The sequence below is a fragment of the Schistocerca serialis genome, chromosome 2, assembly GCF_023864345.2.
Source record: "Schistocerca serialis cubense isolate TAMUIC-IGC-003099 chromosome 2, iqSchSeri2.2, whole genome shotgun sequence".
NCBI lineage: Eukaryota > Metazoa > Arthropoda > Insecta > Orthoptera > Acrididae > Schistocerca > Schistocerca serialis.
In genome coordinates, this window is record NC_064639.1 from 51,987,194 (window position 1) to 52,002,381 (window position 15,188).

Consider the following 15,188-nt stretch of genomic DNA (forward strand, 5'->3'; position numbering starts at 1 on the left):
CCATGGGCTCAAGGTAGTTATTAACACTGAGACTCATTACTGGTGGTATTGCTCCAGGTAGACAAGAATAAATAAGATGTGTCCAAAATTAGATATTCATGCAGCATTTTAATGAATACTTTGAATTTACTAGATAGTCGATAATAAAGTTTAACATAAAAAGTAATCATCTTCTGTTAACAGCATGTTTCATTATTCTTGTAATGAATGAAATGCACATGAAGACCACACTAGGTGAATTTTTGGTCAACTGGAAAAGGAAAATTGAAGGGAAAATTGTATACATAGAGACTCACAGTACGAATACCAGCACAGTAACAGAGTCAAACAGCAGAACAGGTAGACAGAAGACAACCGAGCACAGATTTGTCAACAAGGACAGCAGTGACACATTCAATCTCTCAACAAATAACAAAATTTAATGATAATCGTGGACATGCACAACAGCAGGGTTCCTAGCATGATACAAGAAATGAACACCAACTAAACTTTGCTAATGGTGACTTTGATGATAGAGAAGTTTTTATTATTTTTTAGTAAATGCAAGAGTATTGATTTAATAGTGTGGTTTGCCTTTGTAGGGCATTGCCAGATTATCTACAAAAAGAATAAAAGGAAAATAATAGTTCAGGTAAGGTGCCATCATGCACGGCTGTAATAAAATATCTAATGAAATTTTTACAAACCATGGATTGAGAGACAGTCATAAAACTGTTATGCTGTAAGAAGCAGACATCCAGATCAAGCTAAATGCGGCACGAACTTGGGCAATGAATATGAATTGATATACAAACCTCAATAAGAAAGAATAAATGACACAGTGGTAAGTCAAATAAAGTGTTAAATTACAAAACAATACCACCTATACAGCTGCGATGACCGGTGCAGTGGTGCAGCTATAAGGACCACAGTTACCATCATACTATAATGAAAACCACCTATCACAATAGAAGATGTCAGTCATATATACGGTTAAGCAGTAGACCGAGTTTCGCATGTAGTTAAGTGGCGGGAACACGTGCTGACAGTACTCCTAAAGTTTTACACTGTAACTTAGATTTCTAATAAAAATTCCAAAGTTTAGCTGCAGAAGCATATAATAAATAACAACAATGAAATAACAAGTGCAACAGGATAGTCATTAAAAATTTAAAATGTTTTTTAAAAGAAACAAATTTGAATGGCACACCAATAGGCCATGCACATGATAGCAAACCAAGTGGGCCACAGAAAGGAGAAAGTGGAGCAAAAAATGTATTTATCACTGTGTAAACATTACTTACAGCAATAAAAACTCTGATTTGCCACTTACAATCTAAAAAGTAAAAGTGTAAAAATTTTTAGATAAGTAAAATATTACATAAGTACAAGTATATCTATAGGATGAAAAGTAGCTATAAAAGAATTGACATCATTTAGAGAAAGGGCTACATGAGGGGAGTACCAGGTTAATGCACAAAAACAAGTGCCTATGATTAGAACAGTGAATGTAAGCAAAGGGATTTCAGCATGAAAAATGGCAGGAAATGAATCATCTTAAAAGACATTGAATAATGTAAGGAAGAAGCTGGCCAGGTGCGAGTAAGACTCGTGCACATAGGGTTTCATTATGTATACAGACAGTTCATCCACTTCGAGAACTGAAGATCTTGACACTTTCTGTCTGTTACCAACATTTGATACTACCAAGATATTGATCCCATGGGTTCCAAGACATTCAACAATGTTTTAAGTTGAAGTTTTAAGTCTCATAACCAGTGACCATTTTTTTTTTTTTTTTGTGTGTGTGTGTGTGTGTGTGTGTGTGTGTGTGTGTGATAAAACTGTAAATTACAGTTTTCTGATTTTTTCCCCTTTATGTGTACTAAGATACTTTTCTTCTCGCCAAATTTAATGATTCTGTACCAAAGGGAAGTACCCTGCAGGTTTTAATGAGTGAGTCTCGAAGTATCAAAATGTGTGATATAAATGGCTGGAAACGGAAGAGAACATAGATGAAAATGAAATAGGAGATACGATACTGCGTGAAGAATCTGACAGAGCCCCGGGAATAGACAACATTCCATTAGTGCTACTGATAGCCTTGGTAATAATTCCATTCCCAAAGAAAGCAGTGGCGACAGGTGTGAAAATTACTGAACTATCAGTTCAATAAGTCATGGCTGCAAAATACTAATGTGAATTCCTTACAGATGATTGGAAAAACTGGTAGAAGCCAAACTCGGGGAGGATAAGTTTGGATTCCTTAGAAATGTTGGAACACATGTGGCAATTCTGACCCTACGACTTATCTTAGAAAATAGATTAAGGAAAGGCAAACCTACGTTTCTAGTATTCGTAGACATAGAGAAAGCTGTTGACAATGTTGACTAGAATACTCTCTTTCAAATTCTGAAGGTGGCACGGCTCAAATACAGAAAACGAAAGGCTATTTACAATTTGTACAGAAACCAGATGACTGTTATAAGAGTCGAAGGGCACGAGAGGCAAGCAGTGGTTGGGAAGGTAGAGAGACAGGGTTGTAGCCTATCCCAGATGTTATTCAATCTATATGTTGAGGAAACAGTAAAGGAAACAAAAGACAAATTTAGAGTAGGAATTAAAATCCATTGAGAAGAAATAAAAAGTTTGAGTTTTGCTGCTGATACTGTAATTCTGTCAGAGACAGCAAAGGACCTGGAAGAGCAGTTGAATGGAATGGACAGTGTCTTGAAAGGAGGATAAAAGATGAACATCAACAAAAGCAAAACAAAGATAATGGAATTTAGTTGAATTAAATTGGGTGATGCTGCCAGAATTAGAGTAGGGAATGAGACACTTAAAGTAGTAAAGGAGTTTTGCTATTTGAGGAGCAAAATAACTGATGATGATCAGAGTAGAGAGGGTATAAAATGTAGACTGGCGATGGCAATGAAAGTGTTTCTGAAAAAGAGAAATTTGTTAACATCGAGTATAGATTTAAGTGTGAGGAAGTCTGTTATCAAAGTATTTGTATGGAGTTGTTGTTGTTGTTGTTGTTGTTGTGGTCTTCAGTCCAGAGACTGGTTTGATGCAGCTCTCCATGCTACTCAATCCTGTGCAAGCTTCTTCATCTCCCAGTACCTACTACAACCTACATCCTTCTGAATCTGTTTAGTGTACTCATCCCTTGGTCTCCCTCTATGATTTTTACCCTCCGCACTGCCCTCCAATACTAAATTGGTGATCCCTTGATGCCTCAGAATATGCACTACCAACCGATTCTTTCTTCTAGTCAAATTGTGCCACAAATTTCTCTTCTCTCCAATTCTATTCAATACCTCCTCATTAGTTATGTGATCTACCCATCCAATCTTCAGCATTCTTCTGTAGCACCACATTTCGAAAGCTTCTATTCTCTTCTTGTCTAAACTATTTATTGTCCATGTTTCACTTCCATACATGGCTACATTCCATACAAATACTTTCAGAAACGACTTCCTGACATTGAAATCTAAACTCAATGTTAACAAATTTCTCTTCTTCAGAAACGCTTTCCTTGCCATTGCCAGTCTACATTTTATATCCTCTCTACTTCAACCATCATCAGTTGTTTTGCTCCCCAAATGGCAAAACTCCTTTACTACTATAAGTGTCTCATTTCATAATCTAATTCTGGCAGCATCACCCAATTTAATTTGACTACATTCCATTATCCTCGTTTTGCTTTTGTTGATTTTCATCTTGTATCCTCCTTTCAAGACATTGTCCATTCCGTTCAACTGATCTTCTAGGTTCTTTGCTGTCTCTGACAGAATTACAATGTCGCCGGTAAACCTCAAAGTTTTTATTTCTTCTCCATGGATTTTAATACCTACTCCGTATTTTTCTTTTGTTTCCTTTACTGCTTACTCAATATACAGATTGAATAGTATCGGAGATAGGCTACAACCCTGTCTCACTCCCTTCCCAACCACTGCTTCCCTTTCATGTTCTTTGACTCTTATAACTGCCTTCTGGTTTTTCTAAAATTGGAAATAGCCTTTCGCTCCCTGTATTTTACCCCTGCCACCTTCAGAATTTGAAAGAGAGTATTCCAGTCATCATTGTCAAAAGCTTTCTCTAAGTCTACAAATGTTAGAAACATAGGTTTGCCTTTCCTTAATCTATTTTCTATGATAAGTCGTAGGGTCAGTATTGCCTCACGTATTCCAACAATCCAAACTGGTCTTCCCCGAGGTCGGCTTCTACCAGTTTTTTCCATTCGTCTGTTAAGAATTCATGTTAGTATTTTCCAACCATGGCTTATTAAACTGATAGTTCGGTAATTTTCTCATCTGTCAACTCCTGCTTTCTTTGGGAGTGGAATTATTATATTCTTCTTGAAGTCTGAGGGTATTTCGCCTGCCTCATACATCTTGCTCACTATACGGTAGAGTTTTGTTAGGCCTGGCTCTCCCAAGGGTGTCTACTCCTGGGGTCTTGTTTTGACTTAGATCATTCAGTGCTCTGTCAAACTCTTCACGCAGTATCATATCTCCCATTTCATCTTCATGTACCTCCTATTCCATTTCCATAATATTGTCTTCAGGAACATCGCCCCTTTGCTTAGTACTGGGTTTCCATCTGTGCTCTTGATATTCATGCAAGTCGTCCTCTTTTCTCCAAAGGTCTCTTTAATTTTCCTGTAGGCAGTATCTATCTTACCCTTAGTGATATGTGCCTCTACATCCTTACATTTGTCCTCTAGCCATCCCTGCTTATCCATTTTGCACTTCCTGTCGATCTCATTTTTCAGACGTTAATATTCATTTTTGCCTGCTTCATTTAATGCATTTTTGTATTTTCTCCTTCCATCAATTAAATTCAATATCTCTTCTCTTACCCAAGGATTTCTATTAGCCCTCGTCTTTTTACCTACTTGATCCACTGCTGCCTTCACTACTTCATCTCTCAAAGCTACCCATTCTTCTTCTACTGTATTTCTTTCCCCCATTCTTGTCAATTGCTCCCTTATGCTCTCCCTGAAGCTCTCTACAACCTCTGGTTCTTTCAGTTTATCCAGGTCCCATCTCCTCAATTTCCCACCTTTTTGCAATTTCTTCAGTTTTAATATACAGTTCATAACCAATAGATTGTGGTCAGAGTCCACATCTGCCCTTGGAAATGTCTTACAATTTAAAACCTGGTTCCTAAATCTCTGTCTTACCATTATATAATCTATTTGATACCTTCCAGTATCTCCAGGCTTCTTCCATGTATACGACCTTCTTTTATGAGTCTTGAACCAAGTGTTAGCTATGATTAATTGATGCTCTGTGCAAAATTTTACCAGGTGGCTTCCTCTTTCATTCCTTACTGCCATTCCATATTCACCTACTAAGTTTCCTTCTCTTCCTTTTCCTACTGTCGAGCTCCAGTCGCCCATGACTATTAAATTTTCGTCTCCCTTCACTATCTGAATTATTTCTTTTATCTCATTATACATTTCATCAATCTCTTCATCATCTGTGGAGCTAGTTGGCATATAAACTTGTACTATTGTGGTAGGTGTGGGTTTCATATCTATCTTGGCCAGAATAATGCGTTCACTGTGCTGTTTGTGGTAGCTTACCCGCACTCCTATTTTCCTATTCATTATTAAACCTACTTCTGCATTACCCCTATTTGATTTTGTATTTATAGCCCTGTATTGACCTGACCAGAAGTCTTGTTCCTCCTGCCACTGAACTTCACTAATTCCCACTCTATCTAATTTTAACCTAACCACTTCCCTTTTTAAATTTTCTAACCTACCTGTCCAATTAAGCGATCTGACATTCTACGCTTCAATCCTTAGAACACCAGTTTTCTTACTCCTGATAACAATGTCCTCCTGAGTAGTGCCCACCCGGAGATCCGAATGGGGGACTATTTTACCTCCGGAATATTTTACCCAAGAGGATGCCATCATCATTTATCTATACAGTAAAGCTGCATGCCCTTGGGGAAAAAATTACAGCCGTAGTTTCCCCTTGCTTTCAGCCATTCGCAGTACCAGCACAGCAAGGCCATTTTGGTTAGTGTTACAAGTACAGATCAGTCAATCATCCAGACTGTCTGGCCTCTCAACAGATACCCCTCCGTTGTGGTTGCACCTACGGTACGGCTATCTGTATCGCTGAGGCACGCAAGCCTCCCCACCACTGACAAGGTCCATGGTTCATCGGGAGAGGGTAGCCATGTATGGAAGTGAAAGATGGATGATGAATAGTTTAGACAAGAAGAAAATAGAAGCTTTTGTAATGTGGTGCTACAAAAGAATGCTGAAGAGTAGATGTGTAGATCACATATCTAATGAGAAGGCACTGAATAGAGTAAGGGAGAAGAGGTATTTGTGGCACAACTTGACTAGAAGAAGGGACCAGTTGGTAGGACACATTCTGAAGCATCAAGGGATCGCCAATATAGTATTTGAGGGTATTATGGAGAGTAAAAATAGTAGAGGTAGACCAAGAGATGAATACACTAAGCAGATTCAGAAGGATGTGGGTCGTTTCTTTCAACAAAGAAAACTTCCAAGGCATTCATATTGGCATTGAACACATGACATATCTGGCCTATGCAGACGACATTACACTATTAGCATGCACACAAGAAGATCTGAAAAGAAGTATCTAGACCTTAGGGTTACTGGCAGCTAGGATCGATCTACAAATTAGCTGTGAAAAGACTTGAGTATATGACCATAGGAAGAAAGACCCTAAACTCTCAAGATTTTATTGTGATCCACACCAGGTATAAACATGTGAAAGAGTTCAAATATCTTGGATCAATTTTTACAGAAGTAACCTCAACTGAAGCAGAGATACATGCAGGACTGCAGGTGGGAAACAGATACTATCACTTTCTAGACCCAATATTAAAATGCAGAAGTGTCTCTGAACAACTAAAGCCACGTTTGTATAAGACATTAATAATGCCAGTAGTACTATACGGTTCTCAAACCTCGAGCACTCGAAAAGAAGACCTTAACCGACTGCTTGCATTTGAAAGGAAGGTCCTGAGGAAAATATTTGAACTAGTCCGAGATCAGACTACTGAAGAATGGAGAAGACGCCTAACACAGAATTAGAACAGCTGTACAAGATGTCTAGCACCTCAGGAGTGATGAGAAGCAAAAGACTGCAATGGGCTGGACATTTAGTTACAATGGAGGCAACAAGGTGGCCCAAAATTGCAATGCACTGGATCCCGTCAGGCAGCAGACCGTTGGGAACACCTAGAAAGAGGTGGTGCGATGGAGTGGGAGAAGACTTTTTGCAGCTGGGAGTCACGGAAAACTGGAGACAGATAGCAGAAGGCAGAGACAGACGGAGAGTCAAACTGTGGTGGCACACGGTCCACTGGGCCTGATCGTGTGAATGAATGAATGAAATGAATGAATGCAGGTCATAGTAGTTACTCAGAGATGAAGAAGCTTGCAGAGGATAGAGTAGCATCAAACCAGTCTCTGGACTGGAGACCACCACCACCACCACCACCATCACAACAACAACAACACCAAAGGACTATACAGTATTGTGACATAAATTTCAACTTGATACCTCTCCCTGTTCCTGTGAAGAAAGGAGCTTAACAGACACAGGCAGACAGCTAGATAACAAATGACAAAAAAACGTTGTAGGAAAGTTCTTTATTTTTATTTTTCAAGTCCAGGACATAAAATAATTACAAAAACTAATAAGTACTGATTCACATAACAAATTTTCAAAATTAAATATGTACAGTAGTATTGATGACACAGATTCAATAATGTATACAAACAAGCAGCAGATAAACAAGCAGCAATATGATTATATTTTTTGACGGTCCCAGTATTCGGCGGTTATCACAGCAGTTTCTCTGGCTGCAGCAAGATCACAGATAGTGCACGCAGCCGGTAGGTTCCTGCAGGCTAGCAGATGTTGTTTGTACTACACGTCACCACACTGACAAGTTTCCTCCTCATTACTGAAGCCCCACTTCCTGAGCTTCGTTTTGCACCTCGACGCCCCAACTCGCAGTCTGTTCAAAGTCTTCCAGATGTGAACCTTTGGCTATTTCCTCCTTGACCGTTATGTGACTGTCTTCAGCTAGGGAGTCTTGCCAGAGCTTCTCTCTGTGGTTTCTGGGAGATGAGTGAATTGCCGTAGTTTTCTGTAGGAAGCTTTTTCTTGATCTCAGTCTTGGCTGTTGAGATGTCATGTCCTAACAAAGAATGTCTACGGCTGATTACTTGTTTTTTCTTCTCCACTCCTGTTGCAGCTTGCCTTTGAATGCGTGGCGGTGCTATACCCATAATTTGGTACAGCTTATTGACAGGAGTAGGTCATAAGCGGCCTGTAACAATTCATCCTGTCTTGTTCAGGGCTATATCTACATGTTTAGCATGTGCAGAGTTTTGCCAGATGGGTGCTGCATATTCTGCAGCGGAGAAACATAGTGCCGAGGCAGATGCTCTGAGCACTTTTGGCTGGGCACCCCAGGTGGTTCCTGTAAGTTTGCGGATGATGTTGTTCCGTGCTTTTACTTTGAGGCTCGTTTCTTCACAGTGGTCTTTCAATGTGAGGGAACAGTCCATCTTCACCCCAAGGTATTTGGGAGTTTCACAGTGGAGTAGTATTCTCCTCTCCTCCGTTTCCTTTTGGCTTCCTTATTTCTAAGATGGAATGCACAGACTTGGGTCTTTCCAGGGTTCTGTTTTAGTTGGATTTCATCATAATACTTGGCCAAATTTTCAAGAGCTGTTGTTAGTTTCACCTCTACGTCCTCAAAGGTCTCACCTTGGGCAGCAAGTGCTGTATCATCAGTGTATATGAATGCCTCAGTTGAAGAGTTAATTGGCTGGTCATTTGTGTAGATATTATATAACAGCGGAGACAGCACACTTCCTTGAGGGAGACCATTATTCTGCATTCTCAATCGGCTCTTCTTGTCTTGGAGAGAGACAAAGTATCTCCTGTTTTGCAGCATACACTGAAGGATCTGAGTTAGTCGGTAATCCTTTGTAGCTAAGTATACTTTTCTAAGCAGTGTTTTGTGGCTAACAGTATGATAAGCCGCCATGAGGTTGATGAAAGCCACACCTGTTATTTCACCTCTCTCATATCCATCCTCAATATGCTGAGTCAAATTAAGGATCTGTTCACAGTAAGACCTTCCCGGTTGGAAACCGGACTGCTCTTTTATGAATATTTTATCAATATACTCTGATATTCGATTTAGGATCAGCCTTTCCAATAGCTTGTACAAATGACAAAGGAGTGAAACCGAACGGAAACTTTATGGGTCTGTTGGTTCTTTACCATGCTTTAAAAGTGCTATTACCTTGGCTTTATGCCAGATCTTGGGGATTTGCAATTTTGAAATGCAAGTGTTCATAAGATTTAATATTCACTGTTTTGTGACAAGTCCAAACTTTTTGATTCGTTCTGTCCATATTTCATCTAGGACAGCAGCTTTATTACTCTTTATATTTGTGAAAACTGTTACCAGTTCTTTTAAGGTAAAAGGGGTGTTTAGATACTCCTTTTCATCTGCGTGTCTAATGAATTTAGATTTTTCTGATCTTCCTTTAGTCTTGCCATTGAGAAGTAATTGATGAGCAATTTGGTCAGGGGTTACCTTTGAGAGGTCAGGGGGAGTAATGGTTGGATCATTGTTGAGGGTCTTCAGTAATTTCCAAGCTTTTCGGCTATTCTGTTTCTTATCTAGGTTTGATGCCAAATCACACCATTTTCTGCTTCTGGAACTGATATGAAATTTAATAGGTCCTCACCTGTTTTTATTATTTCATCAGAGAGTGGATCTATTTCAAATAGTTGTTCATATGAAACTTCCTGGCAGATTAAAACTGTGTGCCCGACCGAGACTCGAACTCGGGACCTTTGCCTTTCGCGGGCAAGTGCTCTACCAACTGAGCTACCGAAGCACGACTCACGCCCGGTACTCACAGCTTTACTTCTGCCAGTACCTCGTCTCCTACCTTCCAAACTTTACAGAAGCTCTCCTCGCAGGAGAGCTTCTGTAAAGTTTGGAAGGTAGGAGACGAGGTACTGGCAGAAGTAAAGCTGTGAGTACCGGGCGTGAGTCGTGCTTCGGTAGCTTAGTTGGTAGAGCACTTGCCCGCAAAAGGCAAAGGTCCCGAGTTCGAGTCTCGGTCGGGCACACAGTTTTAATCTGCCAGGAAGTTTCATATCAGCGCACACTCCGCTGCAGAGTGAAAATCTCATTCTGGAAACATCCCCCAGGCTGTGGCTAAGCCATGTCTCCGCAATATCCTTTCTTTCAGGAGTGCTAGTTCTGCATGGTTCGCAGGAGAGCTTCTGTAAAGTTTGGAAGGTAGGAGACGAGATACTGGCAGAAGTAAAGCTGTGAGTACCGGACGTGAGTCGTGCTTCGGTAGCTCAGATGGTAGAGCACTTGCCCGCGAAAGGCAAAGGTCCCGAGTTCGAGTCTCGGTCGGGCACACAGTTTTAATCTGCCAGGAAGTTTCATATCAGCGCACACTCCGCTGCAGAGTGAAAATCTCATTCTGGAAACATCCCCCAGGCTGTGGCTAAGCCATGTCTCCGCTATATCCTTTCTTTCAGGAGTGCTAGTTCTGCAAGGTTCGCAGAAGAGCTTCTGTAAAGTTTGGAAGGTAGGAGACGAGGTACTGGCAGAAGTAAAGCTGTGAGTACCGGGCGTGAGTCGTGCTTCGGTAGCTCAGTTGGTAGAGCACTTGCCCGCGAAAGGCAAAGGTCCCGAGTTCGAGTCTCGGTCGGGCACACAGTTTTAATCTGACAGGAAGTTTCATATCAGCGCACACTCCGCTGCAGAGTGAAAATCTCATTCTGGAGTTGTTCATATCTCTCCAACAGAGATTTGGAGTCTTCATCGAGTCCTGGGACATAGTTTGTTCTGCATCCTCTTGGGATATATTTACGTGAAATGGCTTGGACTGTTTTGACAAAATCATCGTACCTCTCTGGTGATGCATGAGATTTAGGACTTCCATATCAAGTTCCTGTGCGAAATTCTCCCACTTTACTTTCTTGAAGTTAAATTGTCTCGTGAACTGGACGCGCTCTGGTTTCACAGCTGCTTCAACAGAACAAACAACAGGTCGATGTTGTGTGTGTGGGATTAAATCTGTAACGTTCTTCTTTACTTGTTGGGCTATGTGTTCAGTGGCAAAGATGTTTCTGGGCTATAACCTCTATGCGATCTGCCACTATTGAAGGATGACAGTAGCTTTGGGTCACGGATTAACATCGGTCCCATTCGTTTACTCCAATCTTACAGATCTTCTTCATTTTCATCAGTTTCCTTGTGACCCTATGATGTACTGTGGCAGTTAAAGTCGCTGATTATTAATTTTGTTGGTTGAGAGTGGAAGTTAGGTGGTTACTTGAAGCAGAATTTAGCATTAGATGGTTTATATATGGATGTCACTGTACACGATTGGATTTTCACCGTCAGGATCTCTATGTCATTATCTGACGTGGAACCTACTGAGATGATGTTTATATTAGGTTTAGCAAACACTGCACTACCCTATGTCATACTTGGTCTTTCAGTGATAAGATACAAGGAAGGAGCCACCACGAAGACCGTGCGAGGGTCATTATCGACAAAGAGAGGATGAGTTTTAGCACGATCGGGCATACCCTGGTCATTAGGAAGAATCCTAGTGGTGAATCTTGTAGAATGTAAACACTTTAGGTATTCATTGAATTTAGTCTTAAATATGCTACATGTCTGGCCTATGTAATTTTTTGGCAAACATTACATTCCAGTTTATTGGCTCCAGAGCCAGCATGTGTATTGTATCTTTATGTGGTCATTCACTCTGAATATAAATGTGCTGAGTTCTATTTTGAGTTCCATCTTTTTAAAGTTTGCTTATAAATTCGTGTTCATTGTCAAGGCACATGGACAGGTAAACTCAATCTGGACATATGCGTATTCCACATCATAATAGCTCTGCAAATGTCTCTCAGTCTCTCGTTCATGAAAATTCCATTAGACATTTTACTACTGCTGTCCGCGACAGGACCTTACATTAACTATTATTTTCCCTTTATACTTTTTGTAGATAATCTGATGATACCGTACTGTAGAGGACAAGGGGTTATTTTTAGGAAATATGGTGCGAAATTGTGATTTCGTGTGTTTCACGGCAGATGGCAGACAAAGGATGGCTGGCGCGTTATGCAGGTGACACAGTTTTGCAACGAGCGTCGGTATATGTGTACGTGCGCGGCAGCCATCAACAGCCAGAACGCAGCATTAGCAGAATTACACAGGCACGGTCCGCGTGTGGTGCAGTTGCGTTAGTCAACTCATTGAGAACATTCTAATAAACACACTGCCATGTAACCGGCGGATTCAGCAGTGGTCTGCATTATTTAAGGCCATCAGAGGTGGGCGTTGTCATTCGGTTTGACCAATTGGGCGTTCGGTTGCTGTTACGTCGTCGTCATCACTGACGCTGTCCCCGAGGACCGGGCGGTGGAGGGCGTTGCCCGCTGCTGCACCGGCGACTCCCGGCATCGTCACGAGCCACAGCATCTGCAGGAGGCGCGCTAGGCCAGGCCTTGTGCTGCTAACCTCATACCGCCTACGCTACTGCTGACCGAGCATGTCGTCGTGTTCCCCGGGCTGCGTGCATCTGCACGTCTCCACCACGACATGAACGGTGGAGCTGAGCTACTGGAAAATGTATTGGAAGAACCAACAATAAAGAGGAAGATTGCCAAAACAGCCACCTTCGTCTACCCAGCCACACACTACAACCGCGACCATGCCACCCGCTCCGGTCATCGTATTACAAATGGTGTCAGTCGGGCAACCTGCGCATCACACACTCCTTTTACAGTTAGTGACAGTAGTGGTCTTCTCCCTGAATTTGGAGGAAATTGTGGCTGGTAATTGACGAGGATATGTGGCACCTGAGAAGGGTAACAATGGATCAGCAACTCTTGCAACATGACAAGTAAGTGCCAATTTTTCATTGGGTGGTTTGTCTGAACCCGTAGCATAGTCCCTCCTCCCTTCCTGTTCTTCTTTCTGGGCTTACTGTAGTCTTGATTCAATAGCTGGTAGTGATGGAACAGTCTGTGTCAGCCGAGGTGGCTATTCAGCAGCTACTTGAGTGAGTGTCGAAATTAGAGATAGAGCTTGCTCGGTCTAAAGAAGCAAGCAAAGAATGGTTTCCTGTTAATGCTGTAATTCTTGACACTAATGCTGCGTCTTTGGTCACCCTTTTCTCGGGAAAAGCTGGGGAGGATGTTATGACGCTTTTTTTTTTTTTTTTTTTTTTTTTTTTTTTTTTTTTTTTTTTTTTTTTTTTTTTTTTTGGGTGGGGGGGACCTTAGCATGGCCGCTAAATTGGGAAATTGGGGTGCAGAAACACTTTTACATGTGGCTAAGTTGAAAGTAACTGGGGATGTCAGAGCATACGTTACATGCCATGAAGAATTAAGGGATGCTCTGGCATTTGAAGTATTCAAGAAAGGGTTGATGGAAAGGTATCGGAGAAAAAATACGTCTAGATATTATCAGTAACAATTGAATAGAATGTATCAAAGGAATGGGGAATCAATAGAAGCTTTTGTAGATCGATTTTGAAAAATTAATGTTAATACCTATGAGCTAGCAGATTCTGATAGGGTTAATGAAGCCATTCTGCAGGAAGCTGAGCAGAGGGCACTAGACGCATTTTTGCGGGGAATACAACCCCATACCTCCCGCAAGATTAGAATGGAATTCCCTAAGACTCTCAATGAGGCAGTCGGAATTGCTGTGACGCTAGAGGAAGTTGAAGCAGTAACAAAGACGCGGGACAGGATAGCAGTGTTTACTGCAGAAATAAAATGTTTCAGATGTGGTTGGATGGGACACATTAGACGCGATTGCAAGGAAGTGCAGTGCAGGAAATGCAGACGCTGGGGTCATCGGGAGCGTAATTGCAATGGGTCCTGGCAGAAACATGATAGGGAACCACAAGGTGGGCCTCACCCCTCTCAGTGGTGTGTCCACGGGGCAGGGGGTGGTGTGTCCACTGTGCAACACCCCCGGTAAGGATTAATGCTTGTGCAGAATCAGTGGCAGACTTTTTTCTGACCAGCTCTGTGAGGGGAAGACCGTGCAAATTTTTATTGGATTCCGGGTCTCAGGTATCCATGGCGAGTAGAAATGTACTTGGTAAAGTAGAATTAAAATCACCATGCTGGGCATTAAGTGGCGTGTGTGGGGGACAGGTGAAGTCACTCGGATCAGCGGTGTTAAACTTCCAAGTGGAAATGAGGAACTCCCAGGTGAAGGTAGAAGTTCTTCCAGTTGTTGGCAGCAGCTATGATGTCATACTCTGATTGGATTTCCTGGTTGCACATCACGCAAAAGTTAACCTGGAACGGTGTACAGTAGAACTGGATGGAATATAATTTCGCCTAGGTTCTGTGGCCAAAAAAACATTACTGTCGCAAGGAAATGCCCAGACTGCGTACAAGGTCCCTTAAGGTTAACTCGCGGGATACTATACCGAAGGGTACATTGAAAATAATCTGGGCAGATGTTGGAGCTAGCGTGCCGGTAAATTCGTTGTGTGTCGTTGAACCTTCATCTGAGAATGAGCCGCTGGATAAAATGAAGTGTTTTACGCGCCATAGTGTGTCTTACATGCAGGAGATGGAAGGAAAAAAGGTTGTGCTTGTCAGTATTGATAATTTTGGCCTTGAAGAAGTGCAGTTAGCACAGGGTACCGTAATAGCTAATCTGGAGATAATAGGGGAAGGATACTGATTTTGCAGCAGATTACACAATGCCAGGGAAGTCTGTCAGCTGGTCTGCACTGAGGGGCTGAGTAGCACATTTAGAAGGGCAAGACAGAGAAGTCATAGAGAACCTTTTGAAGGAATATAACGAATTATTTAATTCTCATGGTCCACTGCCCGCCACACCGTTAGTTCAGCATTACATCCCCACTGGGAATGAAGCACCGGTGTATAAACGTCCATATCATGTTCCAAAAAGTTTACAGCCTGTCATGGAAGAATTTATTAGTCAGCAGCTTAGGGATGGGATAATAGAAACCAGCAGTAGTCCCTGGTCCGCTCCTGTTGTAATAGTGGGTAAAAAAATCACTTGATGGGGGCAAGACATATTGTTTTTGTTGTGATTATCATTTCCTGAATCAAAAAACTGTATCAGATGCATACCCAGTG

The 15,188-nt window shown here is 41.6% G+C and overlaps 1 protein-coding gene across 1 annotated transcript in view; it reads left to right on the forward strand.

Moving 5' to 3' along the window:
• The window catches only part of LOC126455722 (dynein axonemal heavy chain 3), a 1,249,696-nt gene that overhangs the window by 380,390 nt on the left and 854,118 nt on the right, over positions 1 to 15,188 (forward strand). The window lies entirely within an intron of this gene.